General features: G+C 42.5%; 1 protein-coding gene across 1 annotated transcript in view; it reads right to left on the bottom strand.

Annotated features, from left to right (window-relative positions):
• LOC128686060 (uncharacterized) overlaps positions 1–17,564 on the bottom strand; it is a gene marked incomplete at its 3' end in the record, with an annotated part of 43,872 nt that extends 26,308 nt beyond the window's left edge. Inside the window, 1 exon segment of the mRNA XM_070083477.1 lies at positions 17,444–17,564.
• Positions 17,565–23,792: the final 6,228 nt, after the last annotated feature.

The following is a 23,792-nucleotide window of genomic DNA, read 5'->3' as shown; positions in this document are numbered from 1 at the left end:
TGTGTGTGTGTGTGTAGCTGGTTCATTCAAACGTTGAAGGGCGTGTTAGTGGAGCACTGCAGTAGACCTACCTGCTCTTCCAAGATTGAATACACGGCCACTTCACCTGACACTAACTTCAGTCCCTCAGTTTATCATGTCTCTCGTTTTCTATACACGCTTGATCAAGTTCAATAATTGTAAACAACACTTCCCGTGCCTCTAACATTCCTTCATTTGCCTGATTTTTTTATCACCCTTTATTAAGAACTCTCTTCAGAATATAACATCAAGGAGTTACTTTATAATATAGTACAAGATAACACTCTAGACAATTATTTAAACAACAAACAAAGGATATCAATGAAGATGTGGAATGTTTTATACAAGGACATTGAAACGCACCGCAGCTCGCAGGTAAAGACGGAAGTGTAGGTATTACTAGAGCCAGAGAATATAATGCTAGACTTTCCCACCCACGTCCGGGTACATGTTCATCAGGTGGAAGGGAATGGCAGAGGAAATCGGAACAGGGCTAGACAGGAAAGATAGAGAACGAGCGTGTGGATATTCCCCTAGTCTAGTTGAATGTGAAAGGTCGATTTATATCTCCTGTCCTCCTTTCCTGGCTACTTTCAACCGGCTTTACTGATTCCAGGTCTCAGTGGCCCCAATATTCCTTCTATTTCCACATCTTGGTATAGTTCGTTTAACTTACTACCTCGAAACTATAAATATTTCCTTATGTCCTCGTGTCTCTTCCGCATCTTTAGCTGCCAACTATATCTCCTGTTTCCCCTTTCCTGGCGTCACAAACCCTCTGAATACTGTGATAAGTGGTTTAGAAAACTGACAAGTTGAAGCATGAGACACTTGTGCAACATTTATAAAGACTGTCAAATGTTGCATAAGTGTCTCATTCTTCAATGTTATGTTCCTTTTGATTCTGTTCTCTTCTAGATTTGAGTTCAAAATTTTTTTTGTTATCGTTTCTCTCAAATTTAATACAGATCTCATCGTAAACACCTGATTCACGAGTTTCCTTAAAGCTTGGTCGGCATGTTAGCGCCACATTCGTCAAACTATGTCTGATGTATGGTGGGTAAATGACCATAATTTTTTTTTATTCTTTCGAAATACTTCTTAGATTTACCATTTATATTATCTGTAATATGGTTTGTGTGATGCCTACTTCCAGATAATTATCTTTGTATATTGTCGGCAATGACTCTCCTCCCAGGCAATTCCGTGATCGGTTTCCTCCCTCGTTCCCACTATTTTTAATGTCGCATTTATCGAGATTAAATTCTTTTAGCGCTAGCACTTACTGCTTCCAGTCATCTTCGAGTCCCATCGCCTCAGGTATTAGTTCATATCAGCAGTGGTACGAAGGATTCAGTTTTTTCTGGTAGGTTATTAAGATACATCAGGAGCAGCAAGGATCTATGGAGGAACCATCGAAGATTCCACTAGTCACCATTGCTCATTCCAATATCCTTAATCTCGCCATTTTCATCCGCCTTAAATTTATACGTTATCATTATATGAATGATGAAGGGAGGGTATCGATTGTACCTTCAATCAACTGCTTTTCATCAGCATGAAGACACTTTTCTTCCCCTGAAGGGACTGCCACAGAGTGCCAGAAAATGTGTAGGTCACTGTGCCATCTCTCAGCTCGTGCTGATTGTCTCCATGTACCTGTTTTAAAGTACTTTGCCATTTCTTTCTTATGTTTCCGGTGCTTATCTTACGGATACCAGTAAAATTGGTCTGTCGTTCACTACCTCTTATTTTCCTCTTCGTATACTATGATGACTTGAGTTTTCCAACTGTATGTTAGTTGCACTCTTTCAAGAGACTATAAATCCATGTTGTTAGGTAAGACACATATGCAACAGTTAGGTATCTTTATTATGAAACGTTTCGCCTACACAGTAGGCTTCTTCAGTCAAGTACAGAAAAGTTGATAGAAGCAGAAGATACTTGAAGACGATGTAATCAGTCCATCACCCTTAAAGTTTTGAGGTGGTCAGTCCCTCAGTCTGGAGAAGAGCATTGTTCCATAGTAGGAAACAATATGGAGAAGAAGTGACAGGATGGAGCTTTTTATAGCGCCAAGAGGTGAGACGTAGGCCACTAGGAGAGGTAAGAACTCAGATGTTGAGAGGTCAGGTCCCTCTCAAATCCAGCCGCTCTCACTAGTGGAAGTTGTCGAAGTTGATTGCAGGTCTGTACCAAGATACCCTTATATTTCACTTCCATATAAGCTCTCTCATTTCTTTCTTTGTTACTTTATTTTCCTCTCTTCATTAGTGGTGTTCCCCGTCTCCGTCTCTTCCTGCTGCTTTTCACTATTCCTCGGCGAAGATATCTTAAGAACTTCTGTTATTTTTTTTTCACAAACTTCCCTTCCACTCGGTGATGCTTTGTTAGACACCTTGTGTCTTACTAACTGGCTCCCTACTGCCATATTAAATGACACCAAGGGTGCACCTCCCCGTGGTGGGTCCACCTCCCCGTGGTGGGTCCACCTCTCCGTGGTGGGTCCACCTCCCCGTGGTGGGTTCAACCTCCCAGTGGGGGCCAACCTCCCAGTGGGGGCCAACCTCCCAATGGGGGGCCAACCTCCAAGTGGGGGGCTAACCTTCAAGTGGGAGGGCCAACCTTCAAGTGGGAGGGCCAACCTCCAAGTGGAGGGGCCAACCTCCAAGTGGGGGGCCAACCTCCAAGTGGGGGGGGGCAACCTCCCAGTGGGGGGGGCCAACCTTCCAGTGGTGGGTCCAACCTCCCCGTGGTGGTCGTGGTTGCCGGTGTGGGCGTGGGCTGGTGGCTGCGTGTCAGTGTGATGAAGGTGGGTGTAACTTTCTCAAGGACGGGCTCTACATCAACACTTCGCTCATAGCGTATAGCCAGGAACCGCACATTGTTCTTCCAATTATCATCATCGTATGTTTAAGCTTAAATGGCGCCGTGTTTTTACACACACACGTGTGTGTGTGTGTGTGTGTGTGTGTGTGTGTGTGTCCCAGCATGGAGCCCACACTAGGTATGGCACATGCAGAAGCTCGTGAAGATCCGAAGATTTGCAACAAGACTAGTATTTAATACCATCGAGAGGAGTGCACTATGAGAAGTTAAACTCAACCTTGGAGGAGAGGACAAAAGGAGATATAATTACGACATACATAATCTTAAGATCTGAATGCACAGATAGTGACAGTCTGAAGTAAGAGAACCGAAATTAAAGGGATTAGCCATTAGGATATAATCAATTATTTCGTAAGTGTCAGAGTGGTTGAAGATGGAATGACTTGGACGAGGCAGTGCTATGCCTGAGATATACTGCCAGAAGCCAAGCTATCCTGCTGATTGTCTGTAAGCAATCTCAACACACAGCTTCAAGAGTAGATGTGATAGCATCAAAGAAGTCAAAAATCGTGATACCGATACAAGTAGTCTAGGCAGCAAAGTCACATACAACAATTCGGTGAATACAGAGGTTGAACCTTGTTATATGTCTAATCATCCGTCTTTACCACTGACGTCCTCACCCTCACTACCGACATCGACATCTCCAGGTCAACAAGAAAGCTTTCACCCCCACCAAACTAGCAAAGCCGCGGCCTCAAGTCGCCAGCACTGTCACCGCAGCTCCCACCTCCCGAGGCTATTGTCTTCATATAAATAGAGCTCATCCCAATGTATTTTTTTTCCGACACGTTTGAAAAAAATACCATGGAGCCATAATGGGCTGATTGTAGTGACAGAAAATAATATAACAGCAATAATTTCTGCAATGTTTTAGAGTTTTAAATCAAAAACAAAATTTCCTTTAAAAGGGGCCTCGCGCAGAGTCAAAGCAGTATTGGGAGGAAACAAACCATACCACGGACGGGGATAGAAACCGCGGTCAGAGTGTCTCAAAACTCCAGACCGTCGCGTTAGCCACTGGACCAGCTAGCCACAATAAGATTCATCCAACTAGGTATATTTCTACACCATAGGAAGGTTAGCATAGGCACCACTGTGGATGAATCTTATTGTAGCTAGCTGGTCCAGTGGCTAACGCGACGGCCTGGAGTTTTGAGACTGATCGCGGGTTCTATTCCCATCCGCGGTATGGTTTGTTTGCAATCGTGTCATTACGATTTCGTGAATCAGTATTTGGAGGCTTCACGGGAGATCTATATTAATAGCTACTATGATGACGAAGTTTAGACATAGGTCACAGCCTTATGATCGGACTACAAGCTAGGATTGCACTGTACGCTAAAGGCATTCATTCACCTTGAGTTGTTTAGCACGAACGGTGTAAGCCAAGTGCTGGCTGTGAAAGTGATATAGTTATAATTTAGTCAGATTCGGAAATTAAAAGATCATTTAATAAAATGAAACCACTGACTAAAAAACTTTATAAACCACAGATTAAAGACCTGGCTTAGTTATTTAAATTCAAGATACCTAATATGAAGCAACTAATAAAAGAGAAAACCAGGAGTTCAGATGAACAGTTAAAAAAAAAAACTATTCTGAATGATAAAATCAGCTTATGCCAGCAGTAGAATTGACAAAAAAAAAAAATATCCTTGACCTTATATTCACAAACAACGGTGATCTAGTGACGTAGTAGAACGGTGTTGAATATATCAAACTGTAACAGCCTTCGTAGATGATACTAGATTTGTGTGAATGTTACATCCACGGATGACATGGTGGTCTCTAAACCACCAAGCCAATGTAACCCAAGACTCCCGCTACATCACACACAACAATGTAACCCAAGACTCCCGCTACATCACACACAACAATGTAACCCAAGACTCCCGCTACATCACACACAACAATGTAACCCAAGACTCCCGCTACATCACACACAACAATGTAACCCAAGACTCCCGCTACATCACACACAACAATGTAACCCAAGACTCCCGCTACATCACACACAACAATGTAACCCAAGACTCCCGCTACATCACACACAACAATGTAACCCAAGACTCCCGCTACATCACACACAACAATGTAACCCAAGACTCCCGCTACATCACACACAACAATGTAACCCAAGACTCCCGCTACATCACACACAACAATGTAACCCAAGACTCCCGCTACATCACACACAACAATGTAACCCGAGACTCCCGCTACATCACACACAACAATGTAACCCGAGACTCCCGCTACATCACACACAACAATGTAACCCAAGACTCCCGCTACATCACACACAACAGTGTAACCCAAGACTCCCGCTACATCACACACAACAATGTAACCCAAGATTCCCGCTACATCACACACAACAATGTAACCCAAGGCTCCCGCTACATCACACACAACAATGTAACCCTAGACTCACGCTACATCACACACAACAATGTAACCCAAGACTCCCGCTACATCACACACAACAATGTAACCCAAGACTCCCGCTACATCACACACAACAATGTAACCCTAGACTCCCGCTACATCACACACAACAATGTAACCCTAGACTCCCGCTACATCACACACAACAATGTAACCCAAGACTCCCGCTACATCACACACAACAATGTAACCAGAGACTCCCGCTACATCACACACAACAATGTAACCCGAGACTCCCGCTACATCACACACAACAATGTAACCCGAGACTCCCGCTACATCACACACAACAATGTAACCCGAGACTCCCGCTACATCACACACAACAATGTAACCCAAGACTCCCGCTACATCACACACAACAATGTAACCCAAGACTCCCGCTACATCACACACAACAATGTAACCCAAGACTCCCGCTACATCACACACAACAATGTAACCCTAGACTCCCGCTACATCACACACAACAATGTAACCCTAGACTCCCGCTACATCACACACAACAATGTAACCCTAGACTCCCGCTACATCACACACAACAATGTAACCCAAGACTCCCGCTACATCACACACAACAATGTAACCCGAGACTCCCGCTACATCACACACAACAATGTAACCCGAGACTCCCGCTACATCACACACAACAATGTAACCCGAGACTCCCGCTACATCACACACAACAATGTAACCCAAGACTCCCGCTACATCACACACAACAATGTAACCCGAGACTCCCGCTACATCACACACAACAATGTAACCCAAGACTCCCGCTACATCACACACAACAATGTAACCCAAGACTCCCGCTACATCACACACAACAATGTAACCCAAGACTCCCGCTACATCACACACAACAATGTAACCCAAGACTCCCGCTACATCACACACAACAATGTAACCCAAGACTCCCGCTACATCACACACAACAATGTAACCCTAGACTCCCGCTACATCACACACAACAATGTAACCCTAGACTCCCGCTACATCACACACAACAATGTAACCCAAGACTCCCGCTACATCACACACAACAATGTAACCCTAGACTCCCGCTACATCACACACAACAATGTAACCCAAGACTCCCGCTACATCACACACAACAATGTAACCCTAGACTCCCGCTACATCACACACAACAATGTAACCCAAGACTCCCGCTACATCACACACAACAATGTAACCCAAGACTCCCGCTACATCACACACAACAATGTAACCCTAGACTCCCGCTACATCACACACAACAATGTAACCCTAGACTCCCGCTACATCACACACAACAATGTAACCCAAGACTCCCGCTACATCACACACAACAATGTAACCCAAGACTCCCGCTACATCACACACAACAATGTAACCCAAGACTCCCGCTACATCACACACAACAATGTAACCCAAGACTCCCGCTACATCACACACAACAATGTAACCCAAGACTCCCGCTACATCACACACAACAATGTAACCCTAGACTCCCGCTACATCACACACAACAATGTAACCCTAGACTCCCGCTACATCACACACAACAATGTAACCCTAGACTCCCGCTACATCACACACAACAATGTAACCCTAGACTCCCGCTACATCACACACAACAATGTAACCCAAGACTCCCGCTACATCACACACAACAATGTAACCCTAGACTCCCGCTACATCACACACAACAATGTAACCCAAGACTCCCGCTACATCACACACAACAATGTAACCCTAGACTCCCGCTACATCACACACAACAATGTAACCCTAGACTCCCGCTACATCACACACAACAATGTAACCCAAGACTCCCGCTACATCACACACAACAATGTAACCCAAGACTCCCGCTACATCACACACAACAATGTAACCCAAGACTCCCGCTACATCACACACAACAATGTAACCCAAGACTCCCGCTACATCACACACAACAATGTAACCCAAGACTCCCGCTACATCACACACAACAATGTAACCCAAGACTCCCGCTACATCACACACAACAATGTAACCCAAGACTCCCGCTACATCACACACAACAATGTAACCCAAGACTCCCGCTACATCACACACAACAATGTAACCCAAGACTCCCGCTACATCACACACAACAATGTAACCCAAGACTCCCGCTACATCACACACAACAATGTAACCCAAGACTCCCGCTACATCACACACAACAATGTAACCCAAGACTCCCGCTACATCACACACAACAATGTAACCCAAGACTCCCGCTACATCACACACAACAATGTAACCCAAGACTCCCGCTACATCACACACAACAATGTAACCCAAGACTCCCGCTACATCACACACAACAATGTAACCCAAGACTCCCGCTACATCACACACAACAATGTAACCCAAGACTCCCGCTACATCACACACAACAATGTAACCCTAGACTCCCGCTACATCACACACAACAATGTAACCCAAGACTCCCGCTACATCACACACAACAATGTAACCCTAGACTCCCGCTACATCACACACAACAATGTAACCCAAGGCTCCCGCTACATCACACACAACAATGTAACCCTAGACTCCCGCTACATCACACACAACAATGTAACCCAAGACTCCCGCTACATCACACACAACAATGTAACCCTAGACTCCCGCTACATCACACACAACAATGTAACCCTAGACTCCCGCTACATCACACACAACAATGTAACCCTAGACTCCCGCTACATCACACACAACAATGTAACCCTAGACTCCCGCTACATCACACACAACAATATACTCAACAAGGATTAAGTTCAGTTAGTCTCCTGTTGAAAAGTTCACAAAATAATCAGTTGCAATATGATAAAAGACTAAATGATGAAAACCTTTAAAGCTTGAGATACAAGGGGAAGCAAGACTTAAATAATGCTCACAGATGGATGAATTTACCTACATACTACTGATGTGAGGGGAGAGGGGGGGGGAGAGTAAGTTCTTGATCTTAAAAGGACATGCTATTAAATACTTCAGACTTGCCCAGTTGGTCAAGCTGGCAATTTAAGAACATAAGAAAGAAGGAGCACTGTAGCAAGCTCACTGGCCCATGTTAGGCAGGTCCAAGTCACCTATTGCCCCAAGCCAGTCAGGTTAAAGTCACGCCTACCGGCACCCACCCAATGAGGTTTTTGAAATAACAAGTTAGGAATTTCTTATAAAAAAAAATGTTATGCAACCGAATATTAAATAATTATGGTAATGTCAGAGTGGCTCCAGGTACTTACAAAGATAATTGTGGGTGCTAATGCAACATGTTGGTACTCCTGCAAGTAAATGTACAGTCAGAAATTTCACCGCCAGATGTGCGAAAGATACTGTTCATTCCGACATATGGGGCTTGTCTGACACTGGGATGTGGCCTGCTCCGACACCTCAACCTTGCACATAAACCTTGCCCCCAACACCACCTCAGCATTGCTCTACCCTACATCTCGTCTCATCCTCGTCCCCCCCCCACACCACCTCAACCTTGCCCCACCCCACATCCCATCTCAACATTGCATCCCCCTCCCACACCATCTCAACCTCGCTTCCTATCCCTGAATTTACATCAGTCTTGTCCACATCCCACCTCGGTCTTTCCCACACTCCACAGGCTTTGCCTCCAACTATCCCTTGCCCCCCGTCCCAGAGTCCACCACACATTCTTGACTCACCAATATATTTACTTTGTGTGCGTAATATGACAAACATGGGTGGATTTTGTTACTATGTTATATAGGGCATCAGCACAATGATATATCTATCCAGATTTGGTAATGAAATCAAATCAACTTTGCCCTGCTCTCCATCCCACTGCCTCCTCAGACTTGACCTCCTACTCCACTGCCTCCTCAGACTTTGATCCTCTCACTGCACATTCCACCTCAACTTTACCCTCCATCCCACAGCCTCGTCTCAACTTTGATATTAGTCTCCCTTCACACTCTACAACCCACCCCAAAATTATAAAAGCATTTTGAAAAACCGAATTAAAAAATAACAAAGATGTGTGCAAGACAAAGTACTATGCGTGGAGATGACCCTACACCAGCATTAACAGCAGGGGCATCAGTACTAACAACAGAGGTACTAGCACTAATAAAGGCACCAACAGCTGTGGACCACCACAAAGCCACTATTGCCAAGTGCGAGGCCTCATTCTTGATTTACTTTCACTGGTGTATCCGAGTGCTGGAGGCTCGGCCCACAACACGTCCACTTAAATGGTCCAAGGAGCGTCTAGACAACTTCAAACACGGCGAGGTCATGGAACAAGCTTACGTGAGGACCTACACGAAGGATCCGTTACTTAGATAATTCTAGCTCAGCAGAACATATCGGTTAGATGGATATACCTTAGCTTGTGATGACTTAACCTGTCTAGGCAACTAATTTTTCGTATGGAAAGCAGAATAAAAAAAAAGTGACGCTAACAGAAAATATGGAACAATAAATATCAAAGCTAACTTTTGTATAATTGCGGGAGTATCCAATGTTAACTAAAACTATGTAGAAAAAAACAGAGGAAGTTACAGGCACATTAAGAAAGGGGCAGGTTATGAACCAGCATGCCCAACAAAAGACTAAGAAATGCCCAGAGAATATGCAGATAAAGTTGCAAGGGAAAATAAAATGAATATATATGTCGATCCAGGTGGCTTCGAAATATATCAGAGGTTGTCGATTTCAATAACTTTCTCTTTATTGAGGTTAGATGACTGATTGGTAGCTAATGGCCAATCAATAATTGATGAAAATCTCATTTAGAGTATATGGGTCAGATCTAGTCCGCATTCAGTATTTCAGAACGGATACAATGCAATGGAACAGACAAATAAAAATGATAAATACTCCTGTGTTAAGAGTATTCATTACGAAGACATAGTCCTAAATTAACAAATACTCTCTTGGACAGGTATAATGATAAATAACTGACCTAGGCTATCCAGCAAATATAAACTTAGTAGGGAACTCAAGCTGGATAAATTCAAATTTAGAACATACGAGTAACAACAATGGTTTAGCAATAGTTTTTAGACGAACAGAAACTGGCAAGTAGGGTCACTAAACCAAATTCTTTTGGGAAACTTTAACCGGTGGTTGAACAGATTTGTGCATGATAGTGGTTGGGTATACTTGGAGTATACCTGGAGAGTTACAGGGGTCAACGCCCCCGGTCTGTGACCAGGCCTAATAAAACAAATTCTTCGACGTAGGGAATGTGTGAAGTGACATGTAGCCTTGATAACTTGTATAGTGAAATGGCTTTAGAACTAACTAAATTCTCGCTGTATACCTTAGTATCATGTGACGTTGATAAACGAGACTTGTCCAACATTTGGGTATCTTTATTTTGGAAACCTGTCACCACACAGTGGCTTCTTCAGTTCAGTGCAGAGAAGTTTGAGGTAATTAGTCCCTCAGCCTCGAGTGTGTTCAGTACATCACTCTTGACAAATGTACGGTGATAGAACTTATATACTGATGACAATATACTGCACATTTTTCAAGACTGACGGACTGAACACATCGACTCTAGGCGGAGGGACTGATTACCTCAAACTTCTCTTAATCTTCCACCTTTTTTCTGCACTGGACTGAAGTCACTGGCGAAACGTTTACAGAATAAAGATGCCCATTTATCAAATTGTCGATTTTGTAAACGATTTATTCACATCCTTTGCGAGAATCTTGCTATTATTTATCACCTGGTAACGACTAACTAAATTTGTTAGACCGGAACCTTTCGCTTCTCTCCCCCGTTTATGCATACTATGTATATATGAACTTTTTATTCTCATGTATCCACTTTTTTCAGATTTTATCAGATATACAGCATTATTTTTTACTAAAATTTATCAAATTTATATTTTAATTATTTTTAATTACTGGTCATAATACACTCACTAGAGACATGCAACTAAATGAGACATTAAGTCAATGTTTTGCTCAAGCTAACAGATGTACTATGCTATGGAAACAATATCTGTATATACGGAAGATGTGGCAGTGGTACATGAGTGGATGTGGGTGGGTGTGAGTTGGACCTGATAGCTTGTGCTACCAGGTCAGTTGCCGTGTTCCTCCCTTAAGTCAATGTGACCTGACCTGACTAGGTTGGGTGCATTGGCTTAAACCGGTAGGAGACTTGGACCTGCCTCGCATGGGCCAGTAGGCCTGCTGCAGTGTTCCTTCGTTATGTTATGGTAGTACTAGCAGTAGCAGCAGCAGCAGCATTAGTAGTAGTATTAGTAATAGCATTAATAGTAGTAGTAGTAAAGTTTCAAGTGATGGCGGTGTAGTGTATTTCAAGGATTCTCTGAAGTAACAACACTGACTATCATTATGTAACAGTGTTGGAGATACAAGGCTGCTGCTTCCGTGCACTTGCGTCATCAATATATACACATACTGATGAGAGTAAGACACATGTGCAACATCTGGGTATCTTTATTGTAGACGTTTCGCCATCCAGTGGCTTTATCAATACAAATTCTAGGACATAACTTGAAGACAGTAGAACTATGTACAGAAGATGAGGTAATCAGTCCCTCAACCTAGGAGTAGGTGCGAACAGCACCATAGTCGTGGAGATTCGCACCTACTCCTAGGTTGAGGGACTGATTACCTCATCTTCTGTACATAGTTCTACTGTCTTCAAGTTATGTCCTAGAATTTGTATTGATAAAGCCACTGGATGGCGAAACGTCTACAATAAAGATACCCAGATGTTGCACATGTGTCTTACTCTCATCTTGTCGGTATTATATACCATTCGTACACAACATATACACATACTCATCGTGTAAATAAAATGGATGCATTGGCTTGATAGAGCCTCTGGTTGGCAAAACGTTACATTAATATTAAAGGTGAATGTGTCTTTACATATTAGTTATTATATTACTATTATTGTACTAATAATTTTAAAATAAATTATTATTAGGAATAATTACGGAAAAGAAAAAAATATTAAAAAAAAAAAAAACAGCACTATCGTTTTACTGGTCCAACATCAAGTTCATAACAACAGTGGTATCAAAGGTGCACAAGGTAAGCCAAGGCAGCTTGTGACAGCACGACCTTCTACCCGTTGACTCAGTACCGTATGCGTTGGAACCACCTCCAACGGTACTGGTGGCTTAGCCGGTGCCACACACGCATAGCAATAGAATAAGTGCTCGGAATGATAACGAACCTTCAGTGACCCTTGTAATTCCTTTATTTTGCAGTGTTGCTCTAAGGAGCAGATGCAGCCAACTACCGATCGCAGGTTTAGCTGGGGAAGCAAACTACTGCTCTAAACCTAAGATGCAGCCCGAAACTTTCCTACGTCTCTCAAGTGTTAGTATCCCCACTCACGCTGTGTAAGTGCCAAAAATATCAAGTAACAGCACAAGTACCAGGGAGAAATAATTTTTGCTTATAAGAAGCCTGACACCTTGAAATTACATCTACATTTTGCATCAACAAGATAAATAAAAAACGAAGAGAGAGATAGTAATTAATCTAATCAATGACTTTATTCGGCAACATCTGAACTTATAACACTGTTCGCTGGGTCTGATCAAAAATTTTTATCATGTGATACGTATAATTGTCCTACCTCTCACAGGATGAGTTGGAGATGTACAAAAAACTACCAAAGAAGATTTAGTAGTTGTTTCCTGAGCGGTTAGTTTCTTGTGTACTCAAATGCTCATCCCGTGAGTGGCAGCACAAAGGACAGGATTACAAAAGGTCTTAGTGGGCTTTTATCAGACCACACTGAACACTGTTATATCACAAAAATGTTGTAATAAAGTTGGTAGAATTACCGACAATATGTAAAGTAAAAGGACAAGTGCAACTAATGTGACATAAAATGTCACATTAGTTGCACTTGTGTCCTTTTACTTTACACAAAAATGTTGTCATTTCATATATTACAATTACTTCATATAGCTAATGTTCACAGCACAGAATAAGAGTCATACAATTTGGTATTTTATTACCACTATAAAACACTGGTCCTAAGTGTCATCAGTGCAGTCAGTTCGTTCATCTAGCCGACGTAAAATGAGGATACATTATCCATAGTGACATGCCATTTTATTACGAAGGATTATATAAATCTGCTAGTTCCTATTTGTAGCGTTCTACTTTCTTCGAAGTCGTGAGCTAGCTCTTTTCTTTGATAATGTATTGTAAACTTTTTTGAAAGACCAAAATTATACTCGAGATTCCTTTTAGGCTAATTTCACACTCTTTGAAACCCACGTGAGAAAAAAATCACAAAAACTGAATTGTAATCACTAAGTAATTTTTGTATTTCTGTGGCTGGCTTCCCCGAGAAAGTTCCACTGACTATAGTAGAATGGTACTGGATACGGGTGCAGTACAAAAGTGGCCGAGTAAAATAATTACGTCCGCAAAAGTTTTAAAAATTTGACCGCAGTGTCTAAATGGTTCAAATCCAGAATCCATGAGGTACTAGTTAATTTTTTTCGCCTCTGAGGAAGAGAATAATTTTGTTATTCTCATATTCAGCGCATTTTTGTTCGTTCAGGAATGTGGAAACCAGAACTGCGCTGTCTAATCGAATGATCTTTTGTAGCGAGTTTCAATGTAACTAAAACTTTTGCTCAATATACGTCCAAACCCCTCAAAGGGAGAGGGAATATTGAAATTGATGAAGGTCTCTTCTTCCAAGGAATTGTAAAGTAAAAGGACACAAGTGCAACTAATGTGACATTTATTGTGGCAACGTTTCGCTCTCCAGGAGCTTTATCAAGCCATTACAAACAATACATGGACACAGAGGGTATATAAAGGCTCAGAGTGAGGTGAAATCCAAGCACCACGAACCAGTCAATGCAGGAGTTTACACTATACCCTGTGGAGGCTGTGACAAGATATACGTAGGTGAAACAGCCAGAAACCTCGACACCCGCCTCAATGAACACATTTACGCATGTAGGAACGATAACCTGAACAACGCCTGTGTACAACACCGAAATTCCACCAATCATCTCATGAAATTCAGAGACGCCCAATTAGTGATCAAAGAAACTAATTTCCGCAGACGCAAGTGCCTCGTATCAGCACTGATCGCTGTTTCGAATACAATCAAACAAAACAACGGCAGCTTCACCATCTCCGAAGTCTTAGCAAGAATCCTCCTGAAAACAGTAAACCCTGCCATCACATAGGAGAGACTGTTATACTACACAAAGCACAGAGAGTGAACACTGAAACAAGCTGCCTCATTCCAGTTTATATTTGTCCAACCTATTTTTATGTTACCCAAGTAATAGCTTTTATATCCTTTTACTCATGTACGAATTAATTGCTCTACCATATTGTATTACTTTTGTCACTACTACTACTACCACTAGTGAACATCGAAATGGTACCTCACTAGTATTCACCTCACTCTGAGCCTTTATATACCCTCTGTGTCCATGTATTGTTTGTAATGGCTTGATAAAGCTCCTGGAGAGCGAAACGTTGCCACAATAAATGTCACATTAGTTACTTTACATATTGTCGGTAATTCTACCAACTTTATTACATTCCAAGGAATTGAAGGTTCCCTCCCTTCATGGAATCTAATCTACCTCTCACTCCACAGGTGCTGTATGACCCCCCTCCCTTCCCCCACATGTTTAAGAGTCTCCCCGTAAAAATAATACACTGCCTTAATTCGACTCACGAAATCGTAATGACACGGTTGCAAACAAACCATACCCCGGCCGGGATTGAACCCGCGGTCAGAGAGTCTCAAAACTCCAGACCGTCGCGTTAGCCACTAGACCAGCTAGCCACAATAAGATTCGTCCAACTAGGTATATTTCTACACCATAGGAAGATTAGCATAGGCACCACTGTGACCACAAATGCAAGTTTTTACAGACGAATCTCCAGCTAGCGTGGCCGTGACGAACTCTAGCTCAAGTCCCCTCACTGCCGTCAACATGACGGCAGCTGGTCTAGTGGCTAACGCGACGGTCTGGAGTTTTGAGACTCTCTGACCGCGGGTTCAATCCCGGCCGGGTTATGGTTAATACACTGCCTTCATATGAAGTACATTAGCATGGCTGCAAACACTTGTTGCTCTGGCTTGAGAATTCTGTTAGCAAGAACGTCTCTCCCATCCGGTCTTACGTTCTATATTTAGTTCATAGGTGCAGTGGTTATTGGGTCTTCCCAGGTATATACACCTGGATGTGTATATCAGCATGATAGGTGCACACTGATTACAGGAAGGCTACGAGAAGATATCATTGCCCCTGCGGCCCGATCCCAGACCATGCCTCCGGTTAGATGTGTTTTTAGGGCATGTACACAAACACGTGTGTTCCTCTTGGAGTATGTACATGGATAGATATAAATTGCGAGTATCTTAAGTAACAATACGACTGTAACCAACTCAGGGAATGGGCAGAGGTTCAAACCCATACAAAATTTAATAAGCTATTCATCTAAATATATTTCTACACACTAGAGAGGTTAGTGTGGGCCCCCAACTGTGACTGCAAATGTAAATTTTCATGGCTGACTCTCAAATACCAACACGGCAGCGACGAGATCCATCTCACTCCTTCAAAGTGTTGTCAGTAACTCGTGACCCAACTGTAAACATCCTGCCCTGACGAACCCTGCCCCTACCCTGATCAGAAAGGATATTTCTCGATTATACGCAATGATAGATGCGCATCTTTCAGAGTTTATATGTCTGAGCATAAATACCAATAGAAGATGATAGACTGATAGCTCTGTACAGGCACAAAATGAAGTGGGACAACCGATATGTACAAGTGAAGGACGCAAGAAAGGTAAGGTAAATAATGGGAAAATATGTTACGGTGAAGTAATAAGGAATCTATAAACTTACAATTTAATATAACCTGTGAGCTGACACTTTCATAAGGTGTAGAGCTCACTCTTCAGTATGAACTGTTGAGTTAACACTTGAGTAACAACTGTGGAGCTGTTACTAGAGTGTGAGCTGACACTTGAAATGTAGTTATCACTGAGGCAGGTCAGTTACCTCACTGACAATTCTACCATCAGAGATGAACCTCGGAACACACACACAAAGCTCTACCATCAGAGATGAACCTCGGAACACACACACAAAGCTCTACCATCAGAGATGAACCTCGGAACACACACACAAAGCTCTACCATCAGAGATGAACCTCGGAACACACACAAAGCTCTACCATCAGAGATGAACCTCGGAACACACACAAAGCTCTAGTATCAGAGATGAACCTCGGAACACACAAAGCTCTACTATCAGAGATGAACCTCGGAACACACAAAGCTCTACTATCAGAGATGAACCTCGGAACACACAAAGCTCTACTATCAGAGATGAACCTCGGAACACACAAAGCTCTACTATCAGAGATGAACCTCGGATGACACACAAAAGCTCTACTATCAGAGATGAACCTCGGAACACACAAAGCTCTACTATCAGATGAACCTCGGAACACACAAAGCTCTACTATTAGAGATGAACCTCGGAACACACAAAGCTCTAATATCACAGATGAACCTCGTAACACACAAAGCTCTACTATTAGAGATGAACCTCGGAACACACAAAGCTCTACTATCAGAGATGAACCTCGGAACACACAAAGCTCTACTATTAGAGATGAACCTCGGAACACACAAAGCTCTACTATCAGAGATGAACCTCGGAACACACAAAGCTCTACTATCAGAGATGAACCTCGGAACACACAAAGCTCTACTATCAGAGATGAACCTCGGAACACACAAAGCTCTACTATCAGAGATGAACCTCGGAACACACAAAGCTCTACTATTAGAGATGAACCTCGGAACACACAAAGCTCTACTATCACAGATGAACCTCGGAACACACAAAGCTCTACTATCACAGATGAACCTCGGAACACACAACAGTATAAACACTAACAATTTTGCTGTATATTTTTCAGTCATTCGAATTGGATCTCTTCCTAAAGACGTTTAATAACGTAGAATCACAGTTATTGCCAAGATAATGAGAAACAATCGTAACGGACAGACTACGAACCTCTCAAGGCGAGTATAATCCAAGTTTTAATGTGGGTATTTCAGGGTCAGGCAACGCAAGCCTCCGTTGCCACTAAACTCACACACTAAGGCTCAGCGGCGGAGCAAAGACTGGCTATCACCACCACTAGCATCGTTTATATTACCTCCGTAGTGTTGCCGCACACTGCCACACGTCATATGGTTGGTTGGTTAACTGGGTTTATAGCCAATCGATTACACGAAGATCATTAAGGCTGCTTGTAACACGTTCACAACCAGTCAAAATACTTTGATACATAAAGTAGGGATTAAAGTAAACTCTTAGCAACTATACAATGAGAGACATACACGTAGTGTATAAATAAATCATTGCCACACGTCACTTTGTATACACCAGTTACATTATTTTTTACAGTTAGCTAAGATATTAAACCGGAAATATTACAACAAAACCGGTAAGATGTTAAAAAAAGAAGAAAAAAGTTGAGGAAGAATGAATCTTTAAATCAACACTATGAGGAGGTGAGGTGTTGCTGGTGTGGTACGACAACTTAAAAACGTTGCTCGCTTAGTCACACGTACGAACATAAGACAGGAGGAACACTGCGGGAGGCCTACTGGCCCATACTAGGCAGGTCCTTCGACACATCACCCGATGTGTCTGGTCAGTAATTGCATGGATCTATAAGAAACTGGATTAGTGGCTTTTCGGGGTGTGGGGAGTATAAAGACTCGCTTATTGACGTGGTTAAGCCTGGGAGTCCTCCCACCTGGGTACAATATACGTCACGGAGAGCGCCACCAACCGGACGGTAACATCCCGGGGAAGTGACCGGCACTTCCTGACACGTACACTTGGAATACAGTGAATTCAAAGTGGGTAAATTCAGAGTAAGAAATGATAGATGCGACTTACGTTTGATTGTATTACATGAAGCGCTAAACATCGGAATAATTAATTCATTCGCCTATGAAATTTTCCATTGCAAGAGAGATCGAAATCCCTTAACATACATTCTCGCGTAAGATTTAGAATGAGGGAAGACATAATTGACGTGGAAGATGAGCATAAATAAGAGAGATACGATCAATGGTATTGTTAAGAACACAAGAACATAAGAAAGAAGGAACACTGCAACAGGCCTACTGACCCAAGCGGAGCAGGTCCATGTCCCCCCCCCCGATTAGACCAACGACCCACCCCCCGGATTATCCCAATGGCCCACCCAGTCTGGTCCTCCACTCAAGGATGGAGCACTGCACCAGACCCAGAAGCACAAGCTAGTTAGGTCCAACTCACACCCACTCATGCATTTATCTAACCTATTTTTAAAACAACACAACGTTTTAGCCTCAATAGCTGTACTCGGGAGTTTGTTCCACTCATCCACAACTCTATTACCAAACCAGTGCTTTCCTATATCCTTCCTGAATCTGAATTTTTCCAGCTTGAAACCATTGCTGCGAGTCCTGTCTTGGCTGGAAATTTTCAGCACGCTATTTACATCCTCTTTATTTATTCCTGTTTTCCATTTATACACCTCGATCATATCCCCCTAATTCTACGCCTTTCGAGTGAGTGCAGATTCAGGGCCCTCAGTCTATCCTCATAGGGAAGATTTCTGATACATGGGATCATCTTTGTCATCCTCCTTTGTACGTTTTCCAGAGCATTTATATCCATTCTGTAATACGGTGACCAGAACTGAGCAGCATAGTCTAAATGAGGCCTAACCAAGGATATATAGAGTTGAAGAACAACCTGAGGACTTCTATTATTTATACTTCATGATATGAAGCCAAGAATTCTGTTAGCTTTATTGCTAACACTAATGCACTGTTGTCTTGGTTTTAGATTACTGCTAACCAGAACTCCTAAATCCTTTTCGCAATCAGTAGTATTAAGATCTACACTATTTAGTTTATATGTGGCATGGTTATTGTCCTGTCCAACATTTAGAACTTTGCATTTGTCAATATTAAACTGCATCTGCCACTTCTCCGACCATTGCATCAGTCTATTCAAATCATCTTGGAGTGCTCTAATGTCCTCATTAGAATGAATTGGACGGCCAATTTTGGTGTCATCAGCAAATTTGCTTATGTCACTATTTATTCCCTCATCTATGTCGTTTATTTAAATTGTGAACAACAACGGGCCCAACACTGACCCCTGAGGAACTCCGCTTGTGACGTGCCCCCATTCTGATTTTCCCCATTTATGCAAACTCTCTGCGTCGTCAGTGGTCAGTCGTCACGTGAGGTCACAGACCCTGAGCTGCTTTGGGGATTAGCGTGGACGGTTACAAAGCATGGCTTGCTTCTGCAGTGTTTTAAAAATTGAGGTTGGAGAGTTGAAGGAGGAGGTCTTGCTTCTCCAGGAGGAGATTAGGAGGCTGAAGGTCCACCTCAGTGGGTCTGGGAGAGAGTGTGAGGTGGCTGGAGTTGTGGGGAATGAGGCTTCTAGCAGTGAGGTGCAGTCTATCTCTCGCTGTGAGGAGGCTGTAGGTGGGGAGGTAGCAATGGCTACCAGCAGTGAGGTGCAGTCCAGCACCTGCTACAAGTGGCGAGTGGTAACCAGTAACGGGAGGAGAATCAGAATAAGGAAAGTTAAGAGTGAAGATCTGAAGGTAGGAAATCGCTTCTCTGTTCTTCAGGATGAATGTACTTCAGTGGCCAGCGAAGGTATGGGTACTACTGCCCCTGCTAACAGAGGTAAGCGCATTCTTGTGGTTGGTGACTCTCAGGTAAGATATATTGACCGTGCTTTTTGTAATAGGAATAAGAAGATGAGAGACAGAGTGTGCTTCCCTGGAGCTGGTGTTGGGGACATAGTTGACAGGCTGGATAATATCATGTCAGGTAATGGGAACGAGCCCATTATTTGTCCCAGTGCTGGTGGAAATGATGTTGGGAAGGGTAGGAGAGAAGAGCTGCTAGGTAAGTACAGGTCAACTATAGATTTCATTAAGTTTAAGGGAGGGATCCCAATCATATGTAGCATCTTGCCTAGAAGGGGGGTAGGAAATGAATGGCTGTCTAGGGCAATTGGAGTAAATTGCTGGCTAGACAGATACTGCAGGGAACTTGCAATCCCATTCATTGACAACTGGAACAACTTTTATGGCAAACATGATATGTATGCAAGGGATGGGGTACATCTCTCTGAGGCTGGGGTGGTAGCACTTGCAAACTCAATTGAGAAGGCCATTGGTGAAATGCCTATGATTTTAAACTGATCGAAAATAGAGGTATGGGTGTGTGTGAGAAACAAGCAGGTTGCATATCAACATTTTCGTATGTAGATGCCCTACGAATTTCGTCCCATAGAAGTTTACTGCACTCCCTTTCAAGATATGGGGCCCTGTAAATCACACCCAAAATTAGTTTTTCTCGGCCCTCGAGAAGCTGTAACCAAACAGATTCAGTGGCTGACGCTTCTACTTTTATATCTTGTCTAACACAACAATTTAAATTGTCTCTGACGTACATAGCTACTCCACCACCCTTCCTGTTGACCCTGTCAGTGTGGAATAATTTATAGCCTTGTATGTGACATTCAGAGGGCATCTCTCTATCTTTCAGACTGAGCCAGGTCTCTGTTATAGCAATAATATCTATGTTTCCTGCACTTGCAATTAATCTTAGCTCATCTATCTTATTTCTTACACTCCTGCTATTAGTATAGTAAATCTTAAGGGAGCTAGTCCCTTGCTGTCCTCTGCTGTCCCCCTTTGTTTGCTGACCTGATCTATTGTCTTTATTTATAACTATAGACAGATTGACTTTCGGAGCTAACTGTTGCATATGTGTCTTACCTAACAACCTGTCGGTATTGTATACCATTTTGATGTTCATCTGACCTGATCTATTGTCTTTATTTATAACTATAGACAGATTGACTGGAGCAATTTGACAGGAAATTTAGAGTCAGGTGACTTTCTTGATACGATCCAGGATTGTTTTTTAAAACAGTTTGTGACAGAGCCAACTAGAGGAAATAACCTCCTTGACTTGGTCCTTGCCAGTAGGGAGACACTAATTAATAATCTTGAGGTTAATGATGAGCTTGGGGAAAGTGATCACAAATCACTCAGTTTTAATATATCATGGAATTCCCCTAATAACGGCAATCAAGTCTCCGTCCCTGAATTTCGCTTGGCTGATTTCATAGGACTGAAAAATTACTTAGGTGGGCTGAACTGGAATGACCTGACTAAGGGTCAGGTAGGTGGTGATGGTTGCCGATAAGATGCTTTCCAGGGCATAGTTCTAGCTGCTCAGTCAAATTATGTTCCAAATAGGGAAATCAGATCAAACAAAAATGATCCTAAATGGATGAACAATAGATTATAATATCTGATTGGTCAAAAGAGAGGCATATATAGGCAAATCAAAAGAGGAGAGGGGCAATTAAGAAATCGATATATTCAGTTAAAGAGAGAAATAAAAAAGGGAATTAGAAAAGCAAAAAGAGTTTATGAGGTTAAAGTTGCAAGAGAATCGAACACTAACCCACAAGGATTCTTTCAGGTATACAGAAGTACGATCAGGGACAAGATAGGCCCACTCAAAAGTTCCTCGGGTCAGCTCACTGACAGTGATAAGGAAATGTGTAGAATTTTTAACACATACTTCCTCTCAGCTTTTACACAGGAGGATACCAGCGATATTCCAGTAATGATAAATTATGTAGAACAGGACGATAATAAATTGAGCACGATTAGGGTCACAAGTGACATGGTCCTTAGGCAAATAGATAAATTAAAATCTAACAAATCCCCAGGCCCTGATGAACTGTATGCAAGGGTTCTAAAGGAATGTAAAGAGGAGCTTAGCACACCTTTGGCTAATCTTTTCAACATATCACTACAAACTGGCATGGTGCCAGATAAGTGGAAAATGGCAAATGTGATACCTATTTTCAAAGCAGGTGACAGGTCCTTAGCTTCGAACTATAGACCAATAAGCCTAACCTCCATAGTGGGAAAATTTATGGAATCAATAATTGCCGAGGCAGTTCGTAGCCACCTTGAAAAGCATAAATTAATCAACGAATCTCAGCATGGTTTTACAAAGGGGCGTTCCTGCCTTACGAATTTATTAACTTTTTTCACTAAGGTATTTGAGGAGGTAGATCATGGTAATGAATATGATATTGTGTATATGGACTTCAGTAAGGCTTTAGACAGGGTCCCACATCAGAGACTATTGAGGAAAATTAAGGCACATGGAATAGGAGGAGAAATTTTTTCCTGGATAGAGGCATGGTTGACAAATAGGCAGCAGAAAGTTTGCATAAATGGGGAGAAATCAGAGTGGGGAAGCGTCACGAACGGTGTTCCACAGGGGTCAGTGTTGGGCCCCCTGCTGTTCACAATCTACATAAACGACATTGATGAGGGCATAAAGACCGACATCGGCAAGTTTGCCGATGACACCAAAATAGGCCGTCGAATTCATTCTGACGAGGACATTCGAGCTCTCCAGGAAGATTTGAATAGACTGATGCAGTGGTCGGAGAAGTGGCAGATGCAGTTTAATATAGACAAATGCAAAGTTGTAAATGTTGGACAGGACAATAACCATGCCACATATAAACTAAATAATGTAGATCTTAATATTACGGATTGCGAAAAAGATTTAGGAGTTCTGGTTAGCAGTAATCTGAAACCAAGACAACAGTGCATAAGTGTTCGCAATAAAGCTAATAGAATCCTTGGCTTCATATCAAGAAGCATAAATAATAGGAGTCCTCAGGTTGTTCTTCAACTCTATACATCCTTGGTTAGGCCTCATTTAGATTATGCTGCACAGTTTTGGTCACCGTATTACAGAATGGATAAAAATTCTCTAGAAAATGTTCAAAGGAGGATGACAAAGTTGTTCCTATGTTTCAGAAACCTTCCCTATGAGGATAGACTAAGGGCCCTGAATCTGCACTCTCTAGAAAGACGTAGAATTAGGGGGGATATGATTGAGGTGTATAAATGGAAGACAGGAATAAATAAAGGGGATGTAAATAGTGTGCTGAAAATATCTAGCCTAGACAGGACTCGCAGCAATGGTTTTTAAGTTGGAAAAATTCAGATTCAGGAAGGATATAGGAAAGTACTGGTTTGGTAATAGAGTTGTGGATGAGTGGAACAAACTCCCGAGTGCAGTTATAGAGGTCAGAACGTTGAATAGCTTTAAAAATAGGTTGGATAGATACATGAGTGGATGTGGGTGGGCGTGAGTTGGACCTGATAGCTTGTGCTACCAGGTCGGTTGCCGTGTTCCTCCCTTAAGTCAATGTGACCTGACCTGACTAGGTTGGGTGCATTGGCTTAAGCCGGTAGGAGACTTGGACCTGCCTCGCATGGGCC

The sequence above is a fragment of the Cherax quadricarinatus genome, chromosome 9 (assembly GCF_038502225.1).
Source record: "Cherax quadricarinatus isolate ZL_2023a chromosome 9, ASM3850222v1, whole genome shotgun sequence".
Taxonomy (NCBI): domain Eukaryota; kingdom Metazoa; phylum Arthropoda; class Malacostraca; order Decapoda; family Parastacidae; genus Cherax; species Cherax quadricarinatus.
Note: the sequence above shows the minus strand (reverse complement) of the source record. Positions and strands in the feature narration are given on the sequence as shown.